Source organism: Spinacia oleracea, chromosome 2, assembly GCF_020520425.1.
Source record: "Spinacia oleracea cultivar Varoflay chromosome 2, BTI_SOV_V1, whole genome shotgun sequence".
In the NCBI taxonomy this organism is placed as follows: Eukaryota; Viridiplantae; Streptophyta; class Magnoliopsida; order Caryophyllales; family Amaranthaceae; genus Spinacia; species Spinacia oleracea.
The window spans coordinates 96,428,807-96,445,995 of NC_079488.1; positions in this window are offsets into that span (position 1 = coordinate 96,428,807).

Sequence of the window (17,189 nt, forward strand, 5' to 3'; positions counted from 1 at the left end):
CCTTCTTCTTGCAGTAGAAGCATTCGGATTCAGAAGTGGGTTGACTGACCTTCCTCTTTACAGATTTGGCGCCAGTTTGCTTAGTTGGGCTGGCCTTGTTGCCACCTTTCTTAGCATTCCTCTTCTTTCCAGATTTCTTGAACTTGCCCCCACGCACCATAAGCACATCCTGCTTATCACTTTTGAGCGTCTTTTCAGCGGTCTTCAGCATACCGTGAAGCTCAGTGAGCGTTTTGTCCAGACTATTCATACTGTAGTTCAGTTTGAACTGATCATACCCGCTATGAAGAGAATGGAGGATGGTGTCTATAGCCATTTCCTGAGAAAATTGCTGATCCAGCCGACTCATATTCTCAATGAGTCCAATCATTTTGAGAACATGTGGACTTACGGGCTCGCCTTTCTTAAGCTTGGTCTCAAGAATTTGCCTATGAGTCTCGAATCTTTCGACTCGAGCCAGATCTTGGAACATGTTCTTCAACTCACTGATGATTGTGAAAGCATCTGAGTTGATGAACGTTTTCTGCAGATCCGCACTCATGGTGGCGAGCATTAGACATTTCACATCCTTGTTGGCATCAATCCAACGATTGAGGGCTGCCTGAGTGACCCCGTCGCCTGCGGCTTCGGGCATCGCCTCATCTAGGACATACTCCTTTTCTTCCTGCATAAGAACTATTTGCAAGTTCCTTTGCCAGTCAAGGAAGTTTTTCCCGTTCAACTTCTCCTTTTCGAGAATTGATCGAATGTTGAATGAATTGTTGTTTGCCATATTAAAACTACAATTGAAAAGAATAAACAAATAAATAACCATTCACAGTTTCTCTTAATAAACTTAAATTCTAGCATACATGCATAATTCAATGTTTATTAAGCATTTTATTCAAGTTATGTGTTCCGGCAGGTGTGAATAAAATGATTCCAAGATCCTAAAATCATTGAAGAACTAAGCACAGTTTGTCGACTTAATCCTAGAACATCTTAGGTAAGCAAAAGCCTTTTGCTAATAGTCTAGAAACTATTCTTGGTTGATAGGTACGTCTAAGAACTTATTAGGTAAACCTATCGATTTTGCCACGACATAAAAGGACTCCTTACTTATATCGTTGAGTTTCACCAAAACTAACATGTACTCACAATTGTTTGTGTACCTTGTGTAACACCCCCGATTTACTAACTAGAAATAAATAAGAATATAAAAGACTTTATAAAAATTATGCGGAAGCTTACACCTAAATCGGAGGTATCACCGCCACACTTGATCACATTGTCAAGTGCTAAGGCTTACAAAACTCAAACTATTACAACTTGATTACTAAGTGGTCTATTTAAACTAAAAGTATTAAACTGTCATACAAGACTAAACGATAATACTGAGCTCCTTCAACTTGTAATTGCATCCTTCACGATCGATCTGCTCCAGTCAATCTTGACTGCTCACCATAGTGGACAAATTCCAAAAGGGTCGTCGCAGGGCCACCATAAGAAAAAGACATGGCCGCAAACACACATAGCCAATAAACACACACGTCAGCAATAGCTGAGTAATCAACGCTTATTGAATAACCAGACATATAATAATAATAATAATAATAATAATAATAATAATAATAATAATAATAATAATAATAATAATAATAATAATAATAATAATAATAATAATTTAACAAACACATTAGTACAAATTGATAAACAATTCTTATAAAACTAGTACTTATAACCATAGGTAACAAGGGTTTATTGTTAATTTCTTATAAGTCCAACATTAGAGGAATGTGGATCGAGTCCACCACCGAATAGTATATATTGAACTATTGGATGTAACCACCAGAGAGATGTGGATCGCGTCCACCACCCATTAGTATATATTAAACTATTGGATGTAACCACCAGAAAAATGTGAATCTAGTCCACCACCCAATAGTAATGGACTATTGGATGTAACCACCAGAGAAATGTGAATCTAGTCCACCACCCAATAGTAATGGACTATTGGATGTAACCACCAAATAGGTCTTAGTCTTTAAGTGTGCACACCCCCCGATGAGTGTTTTTAACTCAAAGGAGTAGATTAAGCCTAGGGTCGTGCTCATGGCTCCGACCAAATAATAAAGCACAATGTGCTATTTGACCGGTTCATATAACTTTTCAACCTTAACTACTTAGGGAAATACTACTCTAAACCATAATTATTTATCTTCTCAAAATAATACGAGTAACCCTAGAACTTCAAGGATAAGACTCACTAGAGTACAATGTTAATTTCCTTAAAATAAAAACCCTAATAATCAATACAACAGCCACATCATAATACCAAGCATTTACGCAACTTTCTACTGTTATCTATAAAACCCAACAACAAACATAATATCGCAACATACTATAGCATACATCGCACAGTATACAAGCCCACTACTATATACTTAAAATCAATTATATACTCAAACGTCTCCAAATATATACGAGTAATACGAACAGATTGAGTGTATGCGATTACAATTAACATGTACAAATAACTCGAATAGACTAAGTGCGCGTGATTACTAACTACTAATTAATAAAGCCAAGAAACTCTATAACGATCTAAAACTCTAGAATATATAGATTGATCCAATCCAAATTTCCAATATCAATCCGCAAATAAACTAGACCCTTAGATATCTACACACATACAAAATAACAGTGACTAATAAAATAAGAAATCTAAATCAACAATATTTTTCATGAGTTGAGCATTTATCTAATTCACGTTATCACATTATTCACTTATAATTAGACATAAAAATTTATACTATATATAACAAACACCTCCAAAGGCCTATACATGATTATATATAATGATCAATACTTAATTACGAATAATTTAAAGAGACTAAGTGTGCGTGATTACCTTCCGAGGATTGTTTATATTCAAGTATCCGAACAGATTGAAGAATCAGGTAAAAGGCTGATTGCGGTTATTATTTTCAGTAGATAAAATATCATGATTTGGCTGATCAAGTGAGGTCTAATCATTATCATTAGTTTAAAAAAAAAGGATTGAAACTAAATATCAAAATTGGTTTCATGTATGCATGATAAATAAGTGCGCATGAACAATATTGGAAACGAAATCTTGAGTTTGAGCATAAACAGCCATTAAAGCGAAAAGATTAGTTAGGGAATGAATGTGTGACGGCCGGGGAGCTAATTAGGGTTAACGGAATATATATAGTTCTTATTATAAGAGTCCTACTAAATTTAAAATAGCGTTTTAAATTTTCCAAAAATATTAAAAGAGATTAAATAAAATGGAAAAATGATTAGTAAGAATTATAACTTTATTTTGCTATAAATTATATTTTATGAAATCATAAAATATTGGGGTATTACACCTTGCCCCTTTAGGACCAATAAGTAACACCTCGCTGAGCGAAAACTATTACTAGATTGATGTAAAGGATATCCAAGCAAGTGTATATTTTGGCATGGCACCTTTTAACTCAATTTTTAAGTTTGGAACTTAAGGCTCTTACTATGTTGGTTAGATTTTAAGTGAACTAAAATCCTTAATCATGCAACATAATCAAGCTTTTGATCTCATGCATTTTAAGACATATTTAAAAGCAATAAATAACTTAAAACATGCATAAGATTAAATGTGATCTAGTATGGCCCGACTTCATCTTGAAGCTTTGACTTCAAAGTCCGTCTTGAAAATCTCCGTGGGAGGCACCATTTTCTTCAAATAGGATAAGCTATAACTAATTACAACTATTTGATGGTTCGCAGACCATATTTGAATTGAAAAATAACTTTGGTACTTTAGACCAATTACATTCAAATTAATGGTACGCAGACCATATTTTCTATCCTATTTGGGCCATACTAGTCACTTCATAACCTGGAAAACAGTACATATACAATATATATACCATTCACCCATTCATTATCATGAATGGCCCACATAGCTGGTTAGTAAAACACATTATGCATCACGTAAACATTTGCAGCAATTAATCAAGGGCACCAATAATCTACCAATTATTCAGTCCTTATTAATTCTAATCAAGTTGTTTTAACCTTAAGGATTTGTAGACCTAATCAAGAGTTTATGACTAAAGAGCGCTCCCACTTAAACCAATAAATTCATATGCTTTACTAATTTTAAACATAAAAATGTATTTCTAGTCTAACCGGAAACATACAAATTTAATTAAAATTTAAAGCTCATATAAATTTATAATTGAATCCAAAAAGTTTAATTTAATTTCAGTCGCTATTTAAATTAATTCATGATTTTAATTTTAGTAAAATAATTAGAATAAATAAAATTTATTATAATTACAATATTCAAAATTAAAATCCAAGAAAATAATTTAAATTATTAATTTTAAAATTAATTAAAATTACGTGAACTGAAATTTTCAAATTAAACATTCAAAACGATCTAATCGTAACGCAAACACCCTACGCATTGCACGCCCATGGGCCGCACGCACACAGCCATTGCTGGCCATGTGCGCGCAGCCCATGCGCTCGTCGCATAGCTGCTGCATCTCCCATCGCAAGCCATCGCACGCTGTGGTGCTCGCTGCGCGCGCCAGCGCTCATCGCACGCGAGCCATCGCTCGCAGTGCGCGCTCGCCAGCGCTCGCTGCGCGCGCTCCATAGCTCGCTGTGTGCGCGAGCCATTGCTCGCTGTGCGCGCGACATCGCTCGCTGTGCGCGCGAGCAACGCTGGGCGCAGCGCTCGTGGCACGCGAGCTTGCGCTTGCTGCGCGCGAGGCTGCGCGCTCTTGCGCAAGGCAGTGCGCGTTGTGGCGCAGCTCGCTTGCTGCCCACACGCGACTGCCTTGGCTTGCCTTTCGCCCATGCCCATTTGTTCATAGCTCGTGGCCCACGACACAAGGCAGGGCTGCTGCCTTGTGCTCGTGCACCATGCCTTGCTCATTGCATTGGTGCCGCACGGGCGACGAGCTCCCTTGCTCGTCGTCGCATGCCCGCACTATACAACACCCCTTAAGGGTAACACGAAGCGTCCATTGCTTTGTGCGTGCAAGTTATATGAACGAATCGCATAAAAATTTAAAATTTATATTTAAAATTAATGACAAATTAATAAATAATATTAATTTCATAATTTTAGGGCGAAAAATCGAAAATTTATTATTCAATTGATTTCCGATTATCATGGATTCAAGTCTAGGTCATAAAAATTTAAAATTTATCATAAATTTACAATTTTTATAGTGGTTTTTAATCATAGGTTTCTAATTAAATTATAATTAATTATGAAAATCAAATTAATTCTAAATTATTCTAATTTTCAACAAATTAATCATAATTACAAATTAGATTGCATAATTAACAAGGCTAGGCATTCAAACTTGTTAAACATATACAGTAGGTCAATCAAAAATTCAAGATTTATCAACAAGAATCGCAAATATTTAATTTAACATCTTAAATTTACGAAATTTTGCATTCGAAAAACTAAAACCTTCGAAAAGTCATAGTTAGGCTTCGAATTTGAGAATTCTGGGTTCGGCAGAAAAATACTCTTTTTGTCAAAATTTTAGAATGCCTTTTACATGCGAAATTGACACAAAAATCACTCGATTTGGATGAGTAACGAAGAAACTGCCGAAAAACTGCGTACGTATAATTAAATAAACGCAATTTGCAATTAATTAACAATTACGAAAATTAATCACCCCTTTTAATTCTTGCAAATTTGTAATATTTAACCATGTTCATGCAATTTAGATTATGAAAATAATAAGGGGCTCGTGATACCACTGTTAGGCTATGATACATATGATATTACATAAATCATGCGGAAACAACCATTAACCCAGGAATACATATTATTTACACATAATCATATAGCATAATTTAGATGCATACTCTTTGTTGCGTTCCCTCCCTAGCTGCGCCCGAACCGAACAAGAACAAGTCTTTAGGACTCCAAGTGTCGTCCCTCCGTAGATAGTCCACAGCACGTCCGGATCCGCCTTAAGATTGACCAACTAGAATAGCCCTTAAGGTACTAGAATTTTCGGCACTTTTGAGCAAGATGTGTGACTGAATTTTTCTCTCAAAAACTCACTTTGAATACTTTTAAAACTCGTCATAAATTGTGAACCCAGGCCACATATTTATAGGGGTATGGAAAGAGAATTGGAATCCTATTAGGATACGAATTAATTAAACTTAGAATCCTACAAGAACTCTAATTAATTAATTTATCAAATAGAATTAGGAATTTAATCATTAACTGAACTCTGCACGTTTTAGGAATCGTGCATGAACACAAACTCACACACACACACACGGCAGCCACGATGGGCCGCCCATGCGCGTGCGTGCGAGCAGCAGCCCACGCAGCGAGGCCCACGCAGCCGCGGCCTTGGCGCGCGCTGGGCCTGCCTTGCGGTAGGCCTGGGCGCTGCCTTGGCTGGGCTTGTGGCGCGCGTTTGGCTTGCTGGGCGATGGCCTGGCTTCGAGGTGGGCCCTCGTCCGGCAGGCCTCGTCCGATGCTTTATTCGTACGATACGCTTCCGATTAAATTTCCGATTCCGGAATTCATTTCCGATACGAACAATATTTAACATTTCCGATTCCGGAATTAATTTCCGTTTCGAACAAATATTTAATATTTCCGTTTCCGGAATTATTTTCCGATTCCGATAATATTTCCGATTCTGACAATATTTCCGTTTCCGGCAATATTTCCGATTCTGGCAATATTTCCATTTCCGATAATATTTTCCGATACGTACCATGTTTCCGTTTCCGGCAACATCTACGACTTGGATAATATTTATATTTTCGATACGATCCATATTTCCGTTTCCGGCAATATCATCGTTTCCGGTGTATTCATTTCTTGCCGGTGACGATCTCAGCTCCCACTGAAAACAAGATCCGTCGATTCCGAATATTCATAGATGGAGTATTTAATGCCATTAAATACTTGATCCGTTTACGTACTATTTGTGTGACCCTACGGGTTCAGCCAAGAGTAAGCTGTGGATTAATATCATTAATTCCACTTGAACTGAAGCGGCCTCTAGCTAGGCATTCAGCTCACTTGATCTCACTGAATTATTAACTTGTTAATCAATACTGAACCGCATTTATTAGACTTAACATAGAATGCATACTTGGACCAAGGGCATTATTTCCTTCACATATCGGCTGGGTTATCAGCAGTACCCACTTTGTGCACCTTAATTCTCTTCTCACTTCTCAGAAAATGATACCTTACATCGATGTGCTTAGTCCTCTCATGATGGACTTGATCCTTAGCTAAACAAATTGCACTGAGACTGTCACAGTACACTATAGCCTGATCATGATGTAGACCCAAATCACTGACCAACCCTTTCAACCATATTCCCTCTTTTGCTGCTTCTGTCAATGCCGTGTACTCTGCTTCCGTAGTAGACAAAGTCACCGTAGGTTGCAAAGTAGCTTTCCAACTGACAACTGAACAACCAAGAGTGAAAGCATAACCAGTCATAGATCTTCTACTGTCAACATCTCCAGCATAATCAGAGTCTGAAAACCCTGTCACCAAACATTCTGTATCACCTCCATAAATGAGACCAACATCAGATGTACCTTTTAGGTACCGAAAAATCCTCTTCACAGCTTGCCAATGCTCCTTTCCAGGTTCACCCATAAACCTACTAACAACACTAACAGACTGTGCCAGATCAGGTCTAGTGCAGACCATTGCATACATCAAGCTTCCTACTGCACTAGCATAGGGAACTCGATCGAGACATGTACTCCTTCTCCTCAGCAGACTTAGGTGCAAAAGAAACAGACAGATGTGCATTTGCAGCACTAGGAGTATCTATGGGTTTTGCTGTAGACATGCCAAACCTTGACAAAATCTTCTGAATGTATCCCTTCTGTGATAAGAAGAGATTCTTTTTGCTTCTATCCCGATAAATCTCCATCCCCAGAATTTTCCGAGCCGCACCCAAATCTTTCATCTCAAACTCAGCACTAAGGAGATCCTTCAACTTCTGAACATCAGACTTGTTCTCTGCAGCTAACAACATATCATCTACATACAGGACCAGATAAATCAATGAACCATTTGCTGCCTTGCTATAGTAAACACATCAATCATACGGACTCCTGGTGTAGCCAATCTCTATCATATAGCTATCGAATTTCTTATACCACTGCCTCGGAGACTGCTTTAGTCCATACAAGAACTTCTTCAACTTGCAAACATAATCTTCCTTACCAGGAACCTGAAAACCATTTGGATGAGTCATGTGTATCTCCTCTTCCAACTCTCCATGTAGAAAAGCTGTCTTCACATCTAGTTGTTCAAGCTCTAGATCCTGATGTGCAACTATTGCTAGTAGCACCCTGATGGAAGTGTGTCTGACCACTGGCGAAAATATCTCATTGTAGTCTACTCCCTCTCTCTGAGTGAACCCTCTAGCTACTACTCGAGCTTTATACTTGATACCCTCAACTGATGTTTCTCCTTCCTTCTTCTTGTAGACCCATTTACAAGTGACGATCTTTCTGTCTTGAGGTCTCTTGGTTAATTCCCAAGTCTGATTCTTATGAAGTGACTCCATCTCATCTCCCATTGCAGCAAGCCATTGGGTAGACTCAGTACATGTAACTGCTTCTTTGTAGGTGGATGGCTCATCAGGGTTAGGATCCACCTCTTCAGCAACCTGTAGTGCATAGGCCACCATATCTTCAAAACCATATCTCTTGGGAGACATCCCATAATTAGCTCTCTTTGATCGATCAAGAGCCAAACTGTGCTGATTCGCTACTGGTAATGAAGAACCTGATGGTTCTGATTCTGACTGTGGTTGTTGTGGTTCACTCTCATCTAGAATGATTTGCTGCTCCACCTGTTTCTCAACACTACCACTTTCTGACACAACAATAGACTTCACAGTAGGGTTAAACATAGAATTTTCATCAAAGACTACATTTCTACTTAGTATAACCCTCTTTTCAGATGGGGACTAGATTCTATACCCTTTAACCCCATCCCCATAACCCACAAATACTCCCTTTTTAGCTCGTGGCTCTAATTTACCCTCATTTACATGATAATAAACGGTACAACCAAAAGCTCTTAAACTAGAGTAATCAGCAGGCTTACCAGACCACACCTCAATAGGGGTTTTGAGATGTATACCTGTGTGAGGTCCACGATTGATCAGATAACAAGCTGTACTAACCGCTTCTGCCCAAAATCTTCTAGTAATCCAGCATTAGAAAGCATGCACCTAGCTCTCTCCAGAAGTGTCTGATTCATACGTTCTGCTACACCATTTTGCTGTGGTGTATCCCTGACTGTATGATGCCTAGCAATCCCTTCATTCTTGCAGAACTCATCGAACTCAGACCAACAAAATTCCAGACCATTATCAGTTCGCAGCCTTTTGATCTTCTTCCCTGTTTGATTCTCCACTAATGCCTTCCACTGTCTGAAATTCTTAAAAGCTTCACTTTTATTCTTCATAATGAACACCCAAGTCATCCTTGAGAAATCATCAATCATTGACACAAAATATCTGTGACCCCCTAAGGACTCCACCCGGGAAGGACCCCAACAATCAGAATGGATGTAATCAAGTGTGCCTTTTGTTCTGTGTATACCTTTAGGGAACTTGCTACGATGTAGTTTCCCAAAAATACAATGTTCACAGAATTCAAGATCTGTGACCTTGTGACCACAAAGAAGATCCGCTTTTGACAGAATTTGCATCCCTCTTGCACTCATGTGACCAAGCCTCATATGGCATAACCTGTTCATGTTCTCCTTATCAATCTCCGAGGATGCAACAGCAACAGAACCTGATAACGTAGATCCTTGAAGTAAATACAAGGTACCACGTTTTACACCTTTCAGAACCACATTCGAACCCTTGCAGACATGTAGAACTCCACCTTCACCCTGAAAACTGAAACCCTTGTTGTCTAACATACTCAAAGATATCAGATTCTTTGTCATAAGTGGGACATGCCTAACATCATTCAATGTGCAGAATTTACCATCATGTGTCCGAATTTTAATTGAGCCTACTCCAACCGCCTTACAAACAGAACTATTAGCCATAGAAATATTGCCACCGTCTACTTGCTCGTAGGTTGTAAACCACTCCCTGCGCGGACATATATGGTAAGACGCTCCAGAATCAAGGATCCACACATCACTGTGATGCGTGTGCTCATCAGCAACTAGAGCAATATCCTCTTCAGAATTGGTATCAGCTACCGCAGCAGTACCTGGCGATTTATCCTGTTGCCTCTTCTTCTTGAGACAATCAGATTTCCAGTGTCCCTTCTCCTTACAGTAATTACAGACATCATTAGGTTTAGGACCCTTAGAAAATGGTTTCTTGAATTTCTTCTTCCCCGAATTTCCATGCCCATAACTCCCACTAGCTACTAACCCAGCAGCCTGATTATCTGTACATGTACCAGTCGCCTTATGGCGCAACTCTCTAGTATGGAGGGACGATCTAACCTCCTCTAGAGAAATAGTATCTCTACCAACAATAAACGATTGCACGAAATTTTCATACGATAATGGTAAAGAAACTAACAGAATTAAATCAGCATCCTCATCTTCAATTTTAACATCAATATTACGCAATTCTAATAAAATTGTGTTTAATTGATCTAAGTGATCTCGGAGAGGCATACCTTCCTGCATTCGCAGACTGAACAGACGTTGCTTCAGAAGCAACTTATTGGTTAAGGACTTTTTCATATACAGAATCTCGAGCTTAACCCACAGACCTTGCGCGGTTTCCTCCTCCGCGACCTCGGTGATGATATCGTCAGCAAGACACAACAAAATCGTCGAGTGTGCCTTCTCCTCCAGAACGGCCATCTCATCGGTGATTGGGTCTGCCGACTTCCTAGCAAGCGACGCCTACAGCCCTTGTTGTTTCAACAAGGCTCGCATCTTGATTCGCCATAAACTGAAACTATTACTCCCGGTAAATTTCTCGACCTTCACGTTAATACCAGACATCTTTCTCCACGAAATTTCAAACCCTAGAACAGATCTGGCTCTGATACCAGTTTGTTATAACGGATGCAAAGAAAGAATAAAGAACGTAATAAAGAACGCAGAGAATTTAACGTGGTTCACTAACAATGTGTTAGCTACGTCCACAGGCAGAGGGGAGAAAAGCTTTATTGATCTTGAGGAGTACAAATTACAGAATACTACTAGGTTATGACCTAGAGAGTTTATATAGTACTCTCTAGACAGATGCGGAAAATCCCAGAAAATAGGCCCAAAACAGATAACCCTAGTCCACAATAACGGATCCCCGTGCTGGGGCGTTACAGTAAGGGGCTTGACCGATTCAAGGCATATACTAACAAATGATTTGTTAGAAAGTAAGTGTGAGTATTGTCTCCCACATCGAAAGATTAAGTAAAGAGTTTCTAGTTTATAACCTAAGTGGGCTACTCCTCCTATTGCCAACTGGTTTTAGGATGGAACCTCACTTGGGTTATGTTAGGGGATTCTATTTCCTCCTCGATTCCCCAATCCGTTATAACATGTTGCTTCTTGGTAAGTAAATGGAAAGATACCCAACTTTCCATCAAATGTGCATTCATCTTTATCATTGAATCTTGGTCTTGCTACTGCTGTTGTGAACATTACCTTATGTATGAGCTTGCTTGACTTTCCTGGTCTGTATTTGCCCCTTTCATTCTTCCTTCAGTACACCCATTGCTATTTTTTGGTTAAGTAGAACCACTTCTCATCAATGTGCACAAAGTAATACATAGTTTTGTATTTCCTCTTATTTCGTGGATTGTCCCCAACAAGTAAATCTAGAACCCACTTGAACCTTTGTAGCATGTTTGGGTCTTGCAAATCAGGATGTAGAGGGTTTGTGTGTGGTCTAACATCACCTCATTTTATCATTCTCCAGAGGGTTGTTGCTCCAATATGTAGCATCATTGCCAAATCCTTTATGCATGTTTTGCCACCCATGCCAAGACTTGTAATGTTGTCTTGTTCCACTTGGATTCTTTTCCTCCCTGCATTTTGTGCCTTTGTCGTCATGTTGTATCTTCCGAATGCTTCTTTTTGTGCATTTTCTTTCTTCCATATTCTTGTGACTGTTCTTGGATGACAATTGTAGATTCGAGCAACATCTTTAATGGCTCCATGATATGGTTTGCTTTTGTCCCCTTTGCTGTGATTGTTCAACAACCACATAAGGATTTGCAGCCTTGTGTCACAGCTGAGCCTTGGCTTCTGTATGCGTTGATGACCCCGTACCCCATAACTTTGTTGCTGCAAATGGCTGTCAAGATGCTGAGCGAGATCCCCGTGTTGGGGCGTTGCAGTAAGGGGCTTGACCGATTCAAGGCATTATTCTAACAGAGCATATACCAGATAAAGGTAGACCTCTGCCGTTCTTCTCTGTTCATCAGCAACAACAGCTGTATCGTAAATTTGTAATACCTTTGACCAATTGCGTTCAGGAGTCTACTACGTAATGAATGTATACTGTTTGAAGAATGTATTGTACTAAATCTGTAATTGTACCGGAAATTGGGTAAAAAAATGGAAGCTAAGACTCGATTATGTTTAATTTATTCCAGATAAATAAGTTCAGATAAATTCAATTAAGTTCAGATAATATAAGTTTTTTTCTTAACATTTTCACACACAAAATAATTTTTTTTTCAAGATAAGTTCAATTAAATTCAAATAATATAATTTTAAAAAAAATAAGTTTTTTCTAGACATTTTCACACACAAATAATTTTTTTTCACATAAAATAACTTCAGTTAAGTTCAGACAATATAAGTCGAAAAGAACAAAACATTCAACTAATTTTTATGTATTCATTTAGATTTGAGAAAACTTTTTTGTGTGATAAATTTCATTTTATTTCAATCATAACACAAGCTTAAAACCAGTCGAATACAACAAAACAACGACCAAGCTTCATAGCTAGCGAGGGAATCCTTCTAGAAAGGCCCCCCTTACTAGAAAGAACAACAAAAGCAAACTAAAACAACCTATAAGTTACATTGCATAGTTGTTTTACAAGACTCTAATGCAAATTATGTATTGAATTTGCCAAATAGGGCCATCAACATCATTTTGACTCTTCTTGAAAACTCTGTTGTTCCTCTCTTTCCAAATTTGATAGATAGAGATAGCTAAAGTCCATGGGAACCTGTATATCTGATGCGTTGCATTGTTTTTATTGTGGTCTCTGATGGCCCTTTGGAGCTGTTGATGCCACTTCTCTAGTTGCCTGTTACAACCAATCCAAATCAAAACCTTGACCTAGATTGAAATGCTGACAGCACACTCAAAAATAGGGGTGACAATTCGGGTCAATGGGTCAGGCTCGGGTTTGGTTTCGGGTCGATTTCGGGTTATGTCAAAAAATGTCAGAAATGTTGTAAAACTTAACATTAGTACAAAATATGATAAATGGGTCAAATCGGGTCGATTTCAGATCATTCGGTTTCGGTTCAGGTCGGATTCGGGGTTCTCTCACTAACTTTAGGTCGGATTCGAGTCGGCTTATCAGGTCGAGTCAGGGATTGTCAACCCTACTCAAAAAACAGGTGATCCAAAGATTCACCAATATAACCACATAGGCTGCAAATATCTTCATCCCGCACACCAAATTTTGCTGGCAACCAACAAATAAACAAACACTCCGGGGTTGCTGGGGTATTACAGAAGGATTTCCTCCAAGGAACTCTGTTGTTTTCTCCTTTCACTTCTTTATAAATATTTCTCATCAAAATTCACAAATGTATCACTGTATAAATTCTTGTTGTGATTGCAAACCTCAATAAACCACTTGATTGCACTGAAAATCTTCATGATCACCTAGGATCAAAGATGGTTATGGTCCGGGCCGAACTTCGAATTGAGCCCACGGTCCGTGGGCCTAAATGGGTCAGGTCCGAGCCAGGCCCACTCGACTTAGTGTCGTGCCGGACTGAAAAGTTCAAAAGTGGGCCCATGCCCGGCCAAGCCCACAGGCTTCCGTGCCGGGCCGAGTCGGGCTGTCGTGCCTAAGCCTAATTTTACTAAATTTGGCGTGCTTTGTCGTGCCGGATCGAGTCGTGTCGTGTCTTGTCGTGTTTTTTCCCAAAAAAGCGGCCTAGGCCCGACCCACGATTTCATGCTTGTGTCGGGTCGTGCTTTTTTTCGTGCCCATGGCCCACAACCATCTTTGCCCAGGATGCTTCAGGAGGGGCTTCATCTACGCAATGTCGTTGTTCTTGATGTAGTACAACTGGACCCATTTGATCCAAAGAGTATCTTTTTTTTCTAGCAAAATTCCAGAGTAATTTACAAATAACAATATGATTCTAAACAAACATGTTAGTAAGATTCCAACCACTTGTACTTTTAGGTAAACAAAGAGCTTCTCAAGCCACCAACACCCTTTTTGAGGCATCTGACTTACATGTCCATAAAAAGGTTCTACAAGCAGTTTGGAGAAGTTTGATAACCTTTTTAGGAATCAGAAAATTAAATATGAAACCAGTAGGTATGGATGCTAAAAAGAACCACTTTGATCAACTGAACCCTACCAGCATAAGAAAGCAACCTTGAAACCAATTATCAATCTTGTCTAAGATTTTCTTGATAAGTGGTTCACATTAATAACACTCGTCTTCCTAGAGGAAAGAGGGACCCCTAAATATTTGAAAGCGAGAGTGCCTAGAGAAAATTGAAATTCATTCAAAATATTAGTCTGAATATCAACTGAACTCCACCAAAATACATCGAGCTTTTGCTAAGATTTTCCTTAAGGCCATAAGCAATATAAAACTCCTCAAAAACAGTAACTAAGGCTCTAACCGAGTGGTTATCACACCTACAAAATAGAAGCAAATCATCAGCAAAACAAACATGGGTAATGTTTAGCTTCTTGCATCTTGAATGGAATTGAAACTCTTTGAATCCTTCAATACGAAGAGACACCTATTAATATATTCCATACAAACAACAAAAAGATATGGAGACATAGGATCACTTTGAAAGGAATGATAAGATCATCATCGACATTAAAAGTTTACGAAACTGTTTCGAGGCAGCTCATTGTCCACTTTAAAAACTTGAAAGGGAAACCAAGGAATAGGAGAAGATGATTTATAATGGGACACTCCATCGAAACATATACTTGAGATCAATTTTAAGCATACATCTAGGAGAAACATTTTTCCTCCCATAAACCTTAATCAGTTCATGACTCAAAATTATGCTGTAAAAAATAACTCTTTCCTTAATAAACCGCGGATTGAGTATCACTAATAATACAAGGCAGGACATGTTAGCATTCGGTTTGGGTTTTGGATTCTCTAGATTTCTAAAATAACTCTACAGGGTAGAGTTTGAGTATATCAACCATTGAATGAAAAATCAACGGTTCATATGTTATCTTTCCAAAATCCCCCCTATTTTTTTCATCAATATAAGCCTTTGATTTTAAAATGTATGGTTTAGATACAACGTACTCTACCTTGTAGAGTTTTATTAAAACTCTAGAGGATCCGGACTCTTCGGTTTGATATAATCCTGGACTTTATTCTACCTTCCTATGCATTTTTAAACTTAATTATTTTTGTATTACTTTCGCTTAAATTAAATATTACTATCCTGTTTCACAATACATGCAATATTTATTTTTGCACGTATTCCAACAGGCTTCTTTGGACATTAATATCTCTAAATGCGTATGAGTAAAAATTACGTTACTCCATTAAAAGTGGATATTTGAAATCCTCGCATTGATACGAATTCAACAAGATCTCACTTGACTATATTTTTTCTTACATAATGGTAGAAAGAAAGATTGTCAAAATTGATTGATGAATAGTGTCCAATTGAGAAATAATTCATGTATTGTGGAACGGATGTAGTATCTATCACATAATGTATATACTTCATTCGTTCGTTTTTACTCGAACATTAATCACTTTCACGCATGTTAATGCATAACTTTAATCATTAATATCTTTTATTCTCTTTAAGCAAAAATTATAAAAACACATTGAGACAAATCTAACAAGATCCCACATGACTATGTTTTATCTTACATATAAATCATCAACAATAATCAAAGTAGAATATGAGAATAGTGTACGTAAAAAGTCCAAATGTTGGGAGTAAAAACTAAGGGAGGAAGTATTGTTTAAAAATAATAATAATGTATTTCTGATTCCTCTCAACGTCTCAAATTCTTTGGAGGATAACTGTGATTAGGAAATCACATTGCGAGCAAAATAAACAAGTGAAACACACTACTCCATGTTATAAGTATTTATTTTCTTAACTTGGTAATCTATATTACATTATTACACTTGTTCAAGGTGTGGAGTGAGAACAGCTGATTGTGGGACTATGAGCTTCTTCTGGGATCACTGACTGGGATCTGCACAACAGAATGGATTAACTAGACTTGGGGGTGGTTCGAGGATCCCCCTTCGATGCTTAAGTAAGATTACTGAATGTAGTTAAAAGTTAACTAAGCAGTAAGTAAGGTGTGTGTTTAAGTATAATGTACCTTGTAGCATAAATGAGGTGCTCCTTATATCGACAAACTATCTTGTACGGTCAAGTAGCCTCTACCTCGTAGGACAATGACTTGTCTGATGGTGACCTCTTGGTGATCCCATATCACATGGTGATGATATATGCCGGTTGTACATATAAAGTGATGCCGGTAAGACCTAATTGTCTTTGTTATCCGACTTAGCTGCTGGATGATTTTACTTACCGGATTCCTGCCGGTATGATGGTATGCCGGTAGGACACCCCGTACAACACTATTTAGAACTTAAAAGTTTTCTAACAAGATATGACGTTAAAATTTTGTTTATAGAAACTTTGTTATCAATTTATTTTACCTATTATTTGAGGTTATTAGATGTTATACATAATAAATAATTTGACATTTCAATTTATTTCCGCATACATTGCGTAAATATAATTTTTTTAATAAAAAGAACGTACTTCCTCCGTTCATAAATACTCGCAACGTTTTCACTTTCACGCATCCCAATGCACAATTTAGATCGTCAATATCTTAAATTCTCTCCAAGCAAAAATTATAAAATTTAATATTTTGAAAATATGTATTGAGATTTGAGATGAATCTAACAAGATCTCACATGACTATGTTTTATT